Source organism: Dendrobates tinctorius, unplaced genomic scaffold (assembly GCF_039654945.1).
Source record: "Dendrobates tinctorius isolate UK_male_01 unplaced genomic scaffold, ASM3965494v1 ptg000126l, whole genome shotgun sequence".
Taxonomy (NCBI): Eukaryota; Metazoa; Chordata; class Amphibia; order Anura; family Dendrobatidae; genus Dendrobates; species Dendrobates tinctorius.
The window spans coordinates 8,513,635-8,528,123 of NW_027361794.1; the positions used below are offsets into that span (position 1 = coordinate 8,513,635).

Genomic DNA, 14,489 nt, shown 5'->3' on the forward strand with positions numbered 1-14,489 from the left:
TGTGTGTACGAGGTGTACAGAGCAGAGTCGCCTGTGTACCAGGTGTACGGAGAGGAGCCGTGCATACATAAGGTGTATTGAGCAGAGCCATGTGTGTGTATGGAGCTGTGTGTACGAAGCAGTGTGTGCACGTAGCGGAGCTGCGTGTTGATGGAGGGTAGCCCTGTGGAGCTGTGTGTGACGTGTGCAGAGCAGGCCACGTGTGTTCGGAGGGGAACCGTTTGTGTACGACATGGAAGGAGCGAAGCCTTATGTGTGCGACGTGTACAGAGTGAAGCCATGTGTGTATGACTAGTGATGAGCGAACGTGCTCACCACTACTCGTTACTCGCCCGAGTATCACGGTACTCGGTGTACTCGGCGAGCACCAAGCATTTCCGGGATTACTCGGTGTTAACTCAGGTCTCCACCCAGCATTTTTGCGGGCTTTAGAAACCCAAACAAGCTGCAGGGATTGTCTGCCAGGCCATGAAACGCCGCAGCCATCCTTGTTGTGGTCGTTCAGTGATTGGCTGGCCGCAAAGCATCATCAGGGGTATAAGAGACCGGACGCTGCCCTGCTCGGCACATTCAGCTTCAGATTAAGATAGTGTAGAGAGAGCAGCTGCCTTGATAGGGTCACAATTGGAGATTTATTACTTAGTGTGGGGTCTACCATCCTAAATGCTCACATCCAGCTAAACCAACAGTCCTTCTAAGGAGTAATTGCGGAGTATATAGGTTCCAGTGTTAGGCAGGCAGGGTAGTGTACGTCTCTCTACACATCAGTGCAAGGCCTGCAGGCGCTGTATGTGTGTATACAGATCATTGCATACATCAAGAGGGTCCATTCCCTTCCTGTGTTCTGGTGCTGCTGCTGCTACCTGTGGGATATATTAACCGTATATAGCTAGTCCCAGGTGTAATTGGAATACAGGCCACACATTTTTTGGTATGGTATCTCCGTTGCAGCTCATATCTGTGCGTGCTCAAAGTTTGGCCAGTTTACGGCTGCTTTTTTTTTCTGGGGTGTCACTGGACTTAGATACAGCAGAATTTACCCCCCCCCCAAAAAAAAAAAAATTGTCTTAGTGGTATCTCAAAGTTTGGCCAGCTTATGGCTGATTTCTTTTTTTGGTCCTGGGTGTGACAGGACTTAGGTTCAGCAGTATTTAGCCAAAAAATTCTAAACATACAGGCCACACATTTTTCGGTGTGGTATCTGCATGTCAGCTCATATCTGTGTGTGCTCAAAGTTTTGCCAGTTTACGGCGGTTTTCTTTTTTTGTCCTGTGTGAAACTTTACTTATATACAGCACTATGTTGCATTATTTTAACAAACAGGCCACAGTTTACAGTGGGGTCTATCTGTGACAAGCGTCATACATCCGTGTGCCAAAAATTGAGGCATTTTAGGCCTAACTTCCCTTTTTTGGGCAGTCTGTCATTCTCGTTATATCCAGCAGTCTGTTTTATGCAAAAAATAGTCTGTTATCTCAGGCTGAGGCCTGGTGTATCTGTGGTGTAAAAATCTTTGTTTTGCAGGCATACTTATCACATATAATTTTTCTCCAAATAAATCCATTTGTACTGAGCTTTTCAAATATTTCAGTAGTCCATTTAAAATGGGCAAGGCAAGAGACGGGGAAGTGGACATGATGCTGATGGGGCATGCAGTGGATGAGGCTGTGGCCAAGCTGAAAGTGGGCCACAGCAAAGATCCACATCTTCGCGCTTGACCTTCCTGTCCCAGTCTCTAGGGGACCGCACCACACCACTACTAAAGCCAGAGCAGTGTGAAATGGTTGTTGGTTGGATAGCGGTTAATGCTTCCAGTCACTTAGCCACTACCACCATGTCTTCCACACGGTCAAGTCAGAGTAGCCGTGAGTGTGGACCGGATATTACTCACCCTGATCATCCTTCCTCCCACCATGCCGAGTGCCCTGAGACAACTGATCCCACACTCGGACACTCTGAAGAACTATTCAGTTTTCCATTTGGAGTTTGGTTCCTCTCGCCCCCTCCACTTGAAGAGGGGCAAGATAATATTCCATGTAGCGATGCACAAATCTTTGAGCAGCCACGGTCACAAGAGGTGGACGATGATGAGACACTATTGCCGGAAAGTCAGGAGGAGGAGCAGGGTGCGGATGTAGAAGACGAGATGGTGGATGACATAGTGACTGACCCAACCTGGCAGGAGGACATGAAGAGCGAGGACAGCAGCACACATGGGGAAGGAGGCATATCACCCCAACAGGCAGGAAGAAGCAGTGGGGTGGTCGCAGACAGAAGGCGTGCATCCATTCCCCATAACACCAACAGGACGGAAGTTGCCATTCCAACTGTTAGATCTTCCCAAGTCTAGTGTCACGCCGCCGCCGCCGGCCTCACCGCCGCTCCCCAGCACACTTACCCATCGTCCCTGCGCGCTCCCCGACAGGCGTGCGCCCCCGCTCTGCTTCCTGCTCCCCGACGGGCGCGCGCTCACACTGTGTTTAGGAGCGCATGCGCACTCCGTCCTTCCTGTCACTCTGCCCTGTCCTGACCCGGATGTCCCTGGCACATTCCCCATATCAGGCCGCCTCTTCCGCCTGACGGTGCCTGATTGTCATTTGTGCCTAACAAGTGATTCTGGCCCCACGTCCCGCTGCGCTTGTCCCTGCCTGCAGCTTCTGCTCCCCGTGCCTATAGCTTATCCTCTTTCTCCGCTCTCCTCCTTCCTAGTGCCTGGCTGTCCGTGGTTCCGTCCTGTCTGGTTCTGGTGTCCTCCAGGTCATGCCTCGACCCTGCTGCCTTGTCCGTGTATCTAGTCCTGCCCGCCATCCGTGTTCCTGTCCTGGTGGTCCTCCGCCAGCCTCTCCGGTCTCCCGCTATGACTCCTGAGTCCTTCCCCTGCGTACCAGCTGCCGTGGTGATAGTCTCCCGTGGGTCTGCCCCTAACGCTCCTTGTATAGGGGGTGGTCCACCTGGTCAGCTCGCCCGTGGGAGGTTCATTGCCACGGTCCAGCGGGTCCACTCCAGGAGTACCTCCAAAAGTCTCACATCTAGTTATTTTTTAAAGACCCTGCCGATAACCCCAAACAGGCCATTTGCAGCACTTGCCATGCCCGCATCAGCAGGGTAGCAAAACTACCAGCCTGACCACCACCAGCATGATTAGGCACATGGCAGCAAAGCACCCCACTTTGTGGGCCAAACTCCAGGCTCCAGGAACACTCTTCAGGTGGCACTACTGCTTCTTCCACTGTTTTGCGTACAAGCCAATCCCCAGTTCACCGTGCCTGTGAAGAAGCCTCTGGCCCTGCACCTGTTGTAGCCCACAGTCAACCAGCACCATCATCAGACCCATCCACGTCCTTGTCCCAGCCCAGCCTTCAGTTGTCTATACTCCAGTCATTTGAACGCAAGCAGAAATATCCAGTCAATGCCCCACAGGCCACAGTACTTGATTCGCACATTTCTCATCTGCTTGTGCTCAAAATGTTGCCTTTTAGGCTCGCTGAGACGGAAGATTTCCACAACCTGATGGTGGCGGCCGTCCCAAGGTACTCGGTCTCCAGTTGCCACTGTTTCTCTCTGTTTCTCTCATTGTGCTGTACCGACATTACACCAGCATGTGTCCTACAACATTACCCATGCCCTCAACAATGCTGTTACTGGGAAAGTCCACCTACTCACGGACATGTGGACAAGTTCTTGTGGGCAGGAATGTGGGCAGGCACGGTACATCTCACTGACGGCACACTGGGTTAACATAGTGGAAGCCGGGACCCAGTCAGACCTTGGGATGGAACACATCCTCCCCACGCCGAGGATTGCGGGCCCTACATCAATCAGGGATGCCCCCAAAGTCTACAGCTCCTGCACCTCTTCAGCCTCCATCTCTGAAATGAACACATCAGTCAGAAGCTGGACCACTGCAGCACTGCCTCAGCCAAGCGGCAACAGGCTGTGCTGAAGCTAATCTGCATAGGTGACAAACCATACAATGCAGAAGAGTTGTGGACAGCACTGAAAGAGCAGTCAGATATTTGGATGACACCGCTGAACCTACAGCCAGGCATGGTCATGTGTGACAATGGCCGGAACCTGGTGGCGGATCTGAGGCAAGGTGAGCTCACACACGTATCTTGCCTGGCCCATGTGCTTAACTTCGTGGTTCAACGCTTTCTCAAAAGCTACCCAGAGCTGCCAGGTCTGCTAGTGAAAGTACGCCGTCTGCCTATTTTAGAAAGTCAGCTACAGCTTCAGCCACCCTTGCCGTACTTCAGCAGCGTTTGCAGCTTCCGGCTCACCGACTGGTGTGTGATGTCCCCATGCATTGGAACTCTATACTGCATATGTTGGAAAGGATTTGTGAGCAGAAGAGGGCAGTTGTTGACTACCAGCATCAACAAGGCTGTTGATATTCAGTTCAGACTCCAGACATAAGACCTCAGGAGTGGACATGGATGTCAGACATAAGTACCATCCTACAGAACTTTGAGGACTGCACCAAGATGGTAAGCGGCGATGACACCATAATTAGCATCACCATCCCGCTTCTCAGCATTCTGAAAACCTCTCTGCTCACAATTAAAGATGATGCATTGCAGGCAGAGCACCAGGACATGGAGCAAGGAAACATACAGGGTGTTTACACTTAGCTCAGCTGCAAGTCATCGCAACGTAGATTGGTAGACAATGAGGAGGAGGAGGAAGAACAGGAACTACTTTCATGCACTATACATGGTACTACAAGCACAGCTGTCATACCGTCTGTTCAGCGGGGATGGCCTGAGGACAGGGAGGAAGAGGAGGACAGCATGGTTAGTTGTCCTGTTGGTGAGGACACAGAAGTCTCCAGACGAACCTATGCAAGTAGGAGGAGCTAGTTTGAATTCGGAGCTGCCTACGGTTCGGGGAGTGGTGTCGGCATGTTTGTACTGTGGGCAGACTGGTCATGGCCTGAAAGCTTGCCTATTGCACACGAAATTATCTGTGCCATCTGAGGAGCCGCATTCCCCTGGTCGCTTGGAGGGAGGTGACCAGGGAGTATACATTTCCTCCATTTTGCCCTCCCAAGGTACCATGTCAGCAGAGGTCTTGGCTGGCGGCGTACCGGAGGTGATACCGGTGCTTGTGGACAGCGAAGCAGGAGTCAGTCTGGTGGATGCTCGCTTTGTCCAGACTCATGGTCTGAGGTGTAGGACGCTAGCCCAACCAATTAGCATCCAGGCCATAAACTCGGTTCCACTGAGCCAGGGGAGCTTGACCCAAGTCGTAGAGAAGATCCATCTACATATAGGACATCATGAGGAGTCCTTGTCGTGCTACGTCTTGGAGGGAATGCCAGTACCTATTGTTTTAGGCCTCCCTTGGCTGAAAAGACACAACCCGGTAATAGATTGTCGGGTGAGGGAAGTGGTCAGCTGGGGGCAGTCGTGTGAGGGCTGCTGCCTAGGAACTACTGTCTCTGCCGTCTCTCCTCAACGGACCCCTTCCTCGCCGGTGAGAGCAGCAGATGTGCTGCAGGAGAGTAGGGGCAAGTCTCAACCCTCGCCATTGGCCAACCCTGGGAGGCGTAGACCTCGTGGTGGAAGGGGTTGGAGGGTGGTGTACCCCTTGGTGAAGTGCGGGGGTGTGAGTGTGGTGACACAGGGGGACGCCTCTGTTGTCAATCCCAGAAAGAGTTCTCCAAATGGTGACAAATGAACAAGTGGCAATAAACGTTCAGGTCTGGACCTGTGTGTGAACAAGCATGTATAGGTGGCCACCAAAAAACATCCAGTGGAAGTGTGTTGTGGAGTATTACCAGCTCATACCAAACATACACATACACCACTCATTCCCCAGGTCAGCGCTTCGGAGATGTGTGGTGCCTCCAGAATATACGTTGCCAATTCCAGCGGGCTCGTTTCTCATCAACGTGACATGCAGGTAGTTGCTGGGGTGAACTCAGGGTCTGGGCGTCTCTGCTGTGGGTGGTTCCCTGATGAGGAGTGGTTTTGAGGGTCCAGAGGCCCCTCATTAAGGGGAGGGTACTGTCAAGATCCATGCTGGATCAGGACTGATATAAGGCACAGATAACCTTTTTTATTTCTTAAGCTGTGCTTAAGTTTGGTTTTTGCCCCCGATGGCCATTAGGATTATTGCACTGTGGTGTCTTTTGTTCTAAATTTGCACCCGGTGGTGGTGAGCGTCATTGCACTCTGGTTTCTTTAGTTAAGTGCACATGATTATAATGCAGGTGTGAGTGCTCTGGATCTGCTATAAAAGAGTCACAGGTGTTGCAATCAGTATTGGTGATAGTGTTCATTTCAACCATCCTTGGTGGAAGGAGCTGGAGAGCGTTCCTTGCAGCACTGTCTTAGCCAAGGTGTGGAAGGAGTCATAGGGGATTTCCTTGTAGCTCTGACAGAGCTTGGTGGCAGCGATTCAGGAGGAGAGCTCCATTCTGGTGGTGGACTCTTGCCAGGAGCAAGTACAACAGAGTATAGCTAAGTGGTGTTTCCCTGTTTGTGTTTTTCCTTAGTGTGTATTAGTACAGCGGTGGGGCCAGTGCCTGCGCCACCCAGCTCCCTAGCAAGGGATAGGTGTAGAATGTGCTAGGGCGACAGGTTCCTGATCGGCGCCCAGTGCGGAACCGGCATAGGGATCATTAGGAGCGTTAGGGACACTGATTCAGGGGAGTGCAGGAGGTCTCCACGTCCTCTTTCCCTATCACAGGGCCCACCATTGTAACTGTTTCCCCTTTCCCCGTGTCTTGTTGTTGTAGTACCGGCCGGCTGGCCGTGTCACACAGGACAGTATCACGTGCCGCGTCTTGTAGTTTCAGTCACCGGCCTTCGTGACACCCGTTTGTAGATGATCTTATACTTGAATTTGGCCATCCGAGCCACCTACCGCTGCTCTAGGGCCCCCAGTTTGGCATTCTCCAAATGGGCTAACGGGTTGTTATCAGTCCGCACTACTACTTCAGAGCCCACCAGGTACTTTGCGAATCGCTCCGTCATTGCCCACACTACCGCGAGGAGCTCGAGCTTAAAGGAGCTGTAATTGTCCAGGTTATGTTCTGAGTCGTGCAGCGACCGGCTACCGTAGGCGATCACTTTCTCCCGGCCATCCTGCACCTGTGACAACACAGCTCATAGTCCCTGGAGGCTCCCGTCTGTATGCAGGATGAACGGTTGCGAGAAATCCGCATACGCCAATACCGGGGCGTCCGAGAGAGCAGCTTTGAGATCTTGAAACGCATCCTCTTGTGGTTGCTGCCACTGGATCTTCCATCCATTCGCCCCGGCGGGAGCCCCCTTCAGGAGGTTATGCAGGGCTCGAGCTCGGCATGCAAAATTCTTCACGAATAGATGGTAGTAGCCGGCCAACCCCAAGAAGGCCCGCACGTCCTTTACTGTTTCGGGGGTAGGCCACCCCTGGATGGCAGCGACCTTTTCCAGTGATGGTCGGACACCCTCTGCCGAGACGGTGTGCCCCAAGTATTCGATCTGGATGCGGAACAGGTGGCATTTCTGGGGCTTTAACTTTAACCCATACTTCTGTAGCCAGCCAAGCACCTGCCCCAACCGCTTCAGGTGGTCTTCGAACGTGGTGGAATAGATGATAATATCGTCCAGGTATATCAACGTGGCTTCAAAGTTGAGGTCTCCTAGACACCGCTCCATCTACCGCTGAAAAGTTCCTAGGGCGTTGGCCAGCCCAAACGGCATCCGATTGAACTCGAACAGTCCCATGGGAGGGAGGAATGCCGTCTTGGTTCTGTCTTCCTCCGACATCGGCACCTGCCAGTACCCACTGGCCAGGTCTAGGGTTGAGAAGTGCGTCGCATTCCCCAGGGCGGACAGAGACTCTTCTATGCGGGGCAATGGATACGAATCCTTGATGGTCCAGGCGTTCAACTACCGATAGTCCACGCAAAAACGCAGAGTGCCATCTTTTTTCCGAACCAGGACAATAGGGGCCGCCCAAGGGCTCTGGCTTTCTCGTATGATCCCCTTCCAGAGCATTTGAGCTAATAGTGTCTTCACTTCCTGGTATAGCTGCGGTGGTATTTGCCGATATCGCTCCAGGATTGGGGCCGCTCCTGCCGTGGGGATCCTATGCGTGATGGCCGTGGTACATCCGAAGTCGTCCTTGTGGCTGGCGAAGACACTGTAAAATTGTCCAAGAAGTGTCTCTACCTGGAGAAGTTGGGCTGGCGCTAGGCCGGAAAGTTCAGCCCGCATTCTCTCCAGGATGGCTCGACCTTTCTCCTGGGTTGAGGATACGGCAGTCTGTTGGGTTCGTACCGTTACTGCCCAAGGATTTTCGGGCTGCACCTTCAACTGGACCACGGGGTCCAGCAGCATCTCCTCCAAAGGCCTCACTAGTTTGGCCATTTCGGCCCGGGGCTTCAGGGCGATATCTTGGTCTTCCAGGTTGACACAATGCACCAGGACGGTCCCCTCCTGCACCGTGGCCAGGGAGCGGGCTACCAGTATGCCAGGGTGCAGGCGCTCTGAGTAACATGGTTCCACCTGCACCTCCACGCCCTCCAGTGGCATCGGGGCGTGGATCGGCAGAGCTACCACCGTCTGCCCTAGAAGAAGCACGAGCGGGGGGCCGCTGGTGCGATGACCTTGCACAGCGCCTCACCCTCCTGGCACTCCTGGAGCACTCGCGCCTCCCGCACTAACCGCTGGAAGACCTGCCCTTGGGCCATGCGAGAACACCAGTGGCTCAGAGTCTCTTGTGTGGGTTCATTGAGGAAGAGGTTGCCGAACTCTCATAGAATGTTCATACCCAGAATAACCGGATGTTTGCTGTTTGTGTCTCCCTGGGTCAGGACCACTCCCCGGCGCCCGAGTGATTTGCCGCTTATCGAAATCTGCATCCAGGCTACTCCGACGACAGGAACTGGTAGTTGGTTAGCAGCTACCAACTTTATCACTGTCCCCCACTGAGGTCTCACTGCTTCGGGAAAATGCTGCCGAAAATAAGTCTCTGGCATGGTCATAACTTGCGATCCCATATCTATTAGGCATCGCACGGCACGGCCTTTGATCTCTGCCCATACCACTGGGCACCGCGCGACCAGGTCTTCGTGACTTCCTCCACCCCGTGTGATGAGCTCCAGCTCCGGGTGGCATCCCCACGGCTCAGGGTCCTCTGCTCCTCTTGGCCAGCGGGGCAGGTTCCCCCTGGAACGTGGGCACTCTCGGGTGGAGTGTCCCAATTCTCCACAATCGTAACAGGCAAATGGTCGTGGGGACCGACTTGGGTGGCGGCCGCGATGGTTCCTGCCTCCTTTACCCGGCCCTGGCTGACTCCTTGTGGCCGCTTTCTTGGCTTCGGCAAGTTCACCCTTAATACTCTGTATCTCTTGCTTCACCTCTTGTACCCAGTGGGGTTCGCTTAGGGTGCTTACGGATGCTTCGATACTCCGAGCCATCCCCACGGGGACCGTCACCTCTTGCTCCTGCTCCCGAACCCGTGCCTCCTTCCCCATCTCTGAAAAGGTCAGATGTGGGTCCACTCGCACCCGCTCTCGCAAAGCCTGTCTTGTCAGGGTGTCTCGTAACCCGGTCACTAACAGGTCACGAAATATTACGTCCACGGTCCCCACACCGACTCCATCCTTCCTTTCAATGGCTAAAAACAGTTCCTGCAAAACATTCATATACTGGGTCACTGTTTCCCCCTCTTTCTGCATGCGTCTAAACATCTGGGTTCTCAGTTCCCCCACATCGGTCGGGTCCCCATAGGCCTCTTCTAAGACCTGTAACACCCTGACGAAGGTGTTTCGCTGCCCCCGGGGCCTCAACATTACGGTATCCCGGGCTTCCCCGTCCAATGCCATCAGGGCGACTTCTGCCTCTAGGTCAGGGGTAAGCGGATGCATCCTGAATAACCCATGCATTCGCTCCGTCCAATTCCACAGCACAGTATTGCTGCCGGAGAACCTGGGTAGATTGCTTAGCATGGCCCCCAAAGAAATGCTGGGCTGGGGGCCCTCGGTGTCCGCGCTCGGAGACTGCATCCTGCCGACTACGCCAAATGTGGTAATTGCAGGTACGCAGGATGCAGTAACGAGTCGCGAGACAATTTGGTGCTTTCTATAATAACGTTTATAAGACTAGAGGGCCTTATAAGATTTTGGAGATTATTAATCCGGTCTCTTTTCGGTTGATTCTTCCTGTCACATTTAAGATTCATAATGTGTTTCATAAGTCCTTGTTGAAGAGGTTTGTTGTACCAGTGGTTCCTATGGCGGCACCTCCTGACCCTGTGTTGGTTGAAGGTAACATGGAATATGAGGTAGAGAAGATACTGGATTCCCGTCTGGCTAGACGGAGACTCCAGTATTTGGTTAAGTGGAAGGGTTATGGTCAGGAAGATAATTCCTGGGTCTCTGCCTCTGATATTCATGCCGAAAGATTGCTGCGTGCTTTTCATCGGGCTCATCCTGATTGGCCTGGGGGCTTCGATGAGGGTTCGTTGACCCCTCCTCAAGGGGGAGGTACTGTTGTGAGCTCATCTGTTCATTCATCTTTTGTGTCCGAGGATCTCCCTCTTCTGGTGAAGGAAGGTAGTGAGGCTGATTTGGATGAAAGAAACCAAACACCTGATCAGGTGGATTGTGACTGGGTAATAGGAACTTCAGACTGGATATAAGGCAGACGACGCCCTTCTGAGTGGCTGGTGATTTCTCTGCTGGATTCTTGGAGACCAGTCTGATTCCTGCTTCCCAAAGATAAGTTTTTGCTCTGCTATTGAACTTATTAGTTTTGGTTTTGTTTACCTTGTTTTTTGAGTTCAGCCATCCCCGGCTAGGGGTGTGCTGGATTCTTATTCCTTGATCAGAGTTCTCTTTTGCTCTGCTTTCAGAATATTCTGAGTGCTGATATAGGGTTTGAAGTCTAGTGACTTCAGGGTCCTTTTTGCTTATCAGTTGTGTTGGTAATATTTTTAGCAGGGTTTTCTCGGATTGCAGACAGCAGCTTTTCTGTCCTGTCCTTTTTAGTTAGCTTGGGCCCCATCGTTTGCTCAACCTATCTTTCTATCTGTGTTAGTGTTTTCATCTTGCTTCACCGTCATTATATGTTGGGGGCTGCCTATTGCTTTGGGGTCTGCTCTGGGGCAGTGTTTTTCCCTTTTCTCTCTTTAGGCTTGTCTAGATCTCCGTCTGTGACGAGTTGTCTAGGATCACCGTAGGAACACTCCACGGCTACTGCTAGTTGTGTGATAGGATTAGGGGTCTGCAATCCGCTAGTTTCCAACCTCTCTGATTTTCTGGGCTGAGCTTGTGTTTTGTTTTTTCCTCCTCGGTGACTCAATCATAACAGTTAAGGGTCCTCGGACCTTTCTTCCATAGAGTAGTTCAAAGGGGGAAAACCCGGTGGACTCCTGGGGAACTTCCCGATAGGCAAACAAGAGATGGGGTAGGTACTTCTCCCAGTTTGAATCTCTGTCAGTGAAGGCCCTCAGCATATTCCTCAGAGTGCCATTGAATCGTTCACAAAGTCCATTTGTTTGGGGATGATACGGGGTCGTTCAGATCGCTCGTACTCCACAGGTGCGCCACAGACACTGGACCAGCTCTGACATGAACTGGGAGCCTTGGTCTGACAAGATCTCACTGGGGAATCCTACTCTGGTGAAAATGGTAACCAGGGCCTCGGCCACCTTGGCTGCAGAAATACTTGACAAGGCCACAGCTTCTGGATATCGGGTGGCATAGTCCACAACAGTGAGGATGTACTGCTTTCCAGATTTACTTGGTTTAGCCAGAGGTCCAATGATATCGACAGCTACTCTTTGAAAGGGTTCTTCTATTATAGGGAGCGGTTGCAGGGGTGCCTTTGGGTGATCTCCGGATCGCCCTCTACGCTGACATATGTCGCAAGTTTGGCAGAAATGCGCTACAGCTTGGGAAATCCCAGGCCAATAGAAAGATTGAGTCAATCGTCTCTCAGTGCGGGTTTTGCCTTGATGGCCAGCAGTAGGAATGTCATGAGCAAGGTGTAATAAGGGAATTCTGTATTTCTGAGGAACAATCAGCTGTTTGCTATAAGTCCAGGGCTTATCTAGGGAGTCAGCATTGGTAACCCGATACAGAAGTCCATTTTCTCTGATAATTCTTTCCCCATTCTCCCCCAACTGCCCTATCTCAGCTCGAGCTCTAAAACTAGCTAGGGTGGGGTCAGTATCTACCTCTTGTCTAAACTGGACTTTATCCCAAGTAACACTCACGTTGTCCCCACAAGAAGAACCACTCACCGGCTGTGATGGCAGTTCTGGTGGCCTCATTTCCATGGATGGGTTGTACATGTCCACATTAGCTGCTCTCTTGGCTTGACTTCTGGTTACCGCACCGACAAAGTGGCAATGAAGATTTCCCACATCATTTCCTAGAAGATCGTCTGCAGGGACTGAATCCAGCTCTTCTTCTGGTGAGGGTGTCTGTAGATAATGAACAGGCAAAGGCGGTCTGTAGCTGTCCTGCCTCCGAATGCCTGGACATTGGAATTGCAGATGCCCAGGCTGCCCACATCTATAACATCTGCGCTCTGGGATTCTTCCTCCACGTCATAGTCCCGAAGGTGGAGCAGGAGTAATGCGAGGCACAGTCACACGAAGGTCACCATGAGTGGATGGTCTAGTGGGATGGTGAATATTGGAGGCCGAAGGACCAGGGTCCGCCAGCGTTGGGGGGCTGGTAGTTTTTTTCTCACTGAGTAGTAGTTTTTTCCACTGAGGCTTGATGGTGAGAGCCTCATCATCTAGAGATGCAGCTTCCTCCCCAGTGGCTGGTCTCCTTTCACGCACCCATTCCCGGATCTCAGCGGGGCACTTGAAGTAAAACTGCTCTTTTAGGATGACTTGGAGGAAGGTCTCCCAAGTTAAGGCCTCCTCTCCCTCCAGCCAGCGATGACATATTTGTTTGAGTCTGTGGGCATACATCTTGAAGGACACTTCCTCATCACAGGCTAAAGTACGGAACTGGGTCCTGTAAGTGTCTGGGGTCACAGCATAATGTTCTAGAATAGTCTGTTTAATCTCCACATACTCACAGTTCCACCGATGGTCCATAGCTCTATAGGCTCCGGCAGCTCCACCCTCCACCAGATGTCGGACTCGCTCCCTTTCCGGGACTTCCATTAATCCACACTGATGCTCAAAGTCCTGGAAGAAGCCCTCAATGTCACCTGAAGCCTCATTAAACGGCTTGAAGTCTTTGCGGGACACTCTGGGGAGTTCTCTCATGGTGGGTGCTAGGGTTACAGTCTGTCTGGAGCTTCTAGCTGCTTCCACAGCGAGCTGCCTCTCCAGCAATGCCCTCTCTTGAGCGCTATGAATGGCATCCCTCTTATCAATTATGGTAGCCTCTTCTCCTAGCAATGCCAACTCCTCCTCATACCACACAACCCACTGACTTTTTGGGGTATTTACCTGCAGTCTTTCCTCCGTTTGCTGTGGGGATCCTTCCTCAGTGTCATTTTGCAGGCAAACTCCTTCCAAAGCCTCAATCAGTTGCTCCTTGGAGAGTCCCTTGTAGCTGACTCCCAGTTCACGGGCTTTGTTTGTAGGTTCACCGCAGTCCAGTTCTTGTACTCTGCGGTGCTGGTTCCAGATGTTGATGGGCCGTTGTCCTCCATTCCTTCTGCTCTGATCCCAGCGCTGCCAACCAGTTTGTGACGGGGTATACGACAGAGCAAGAAGGGACAACAGGCCGAGGGACGATCCAACGAGATTTATTAAGGCAGGGAGCATACAACATCAAATATCCATAATGTCCTTGGAGTCCATGAGAAGTCCACAATAAGTCCACTCAATGGAAACAAATCCGGGCACCTCACGATAGTCCTTGTGCCAGATGCGATAACAATAATCCTTGCAATAGTCCACAGGATTCCACACAATCCCACGGACGTCACGAGCTGGCCTCAACTCAGTTCATGACTTCTTCCACCTCCGCACTCAAATCACAACTGATCTTAAAGCAAGAATGTATTGTCAGGGCTCCTAGGATCAGCCCATCTGAAGGGGGGGTAGGAGTCACACCTACTATTCAATGATTTGGTCCATCAGAAGATTCTAGAAATGTAAGGGCTCCACTTAGTCTACAGGATGTGTATTGTAGGTTATCTTCTGCTTAGGAAAACAATAGCCACAGTTCCACTAGCTGTTGACACAAGCCTAAATTAGATTATGGTCCAGGTACATCACAAGACATTGCAAAGTATTGGGGGAAGGAGACTTGGTTAATTTACAGCAAATACAACCAGAGAAAAGTTAAATGACATATTATACAAAATACAGGACAGGGCAAAACTACAAATCATGACAACGTACACCGCTGTACGGTGTGTGTATGTAAAATTGTCAAGCTCCGTGTTTTTGTATACGGACTGACACACGCTCTCTCTAATTTTGAATGTAATCAAACAGCAAATATACGAAACTGTTTGAAAAACAGACAAAACTCTAAGGTGTAGGTCTGTAAGAATGGACAAACTCCTCGGCTT

The 14,489-nt window shown here is 51.7% G+C and overlaps 1 protein-coding gene across 7 annotated transcripts in view; it reads left to right on the forward strand.

Annotated features, from left to right (window-relative positions):
- LOC141047286 (uncharacterized) overlaps positions 1 to 14,489 on the forward strand; it is a 527,896-nt gene that overhangs the window by 100,228 nt on the left and 413,179 nt on the right. The gene's annotated exons all lie outside the window — the stretch shown is intronic.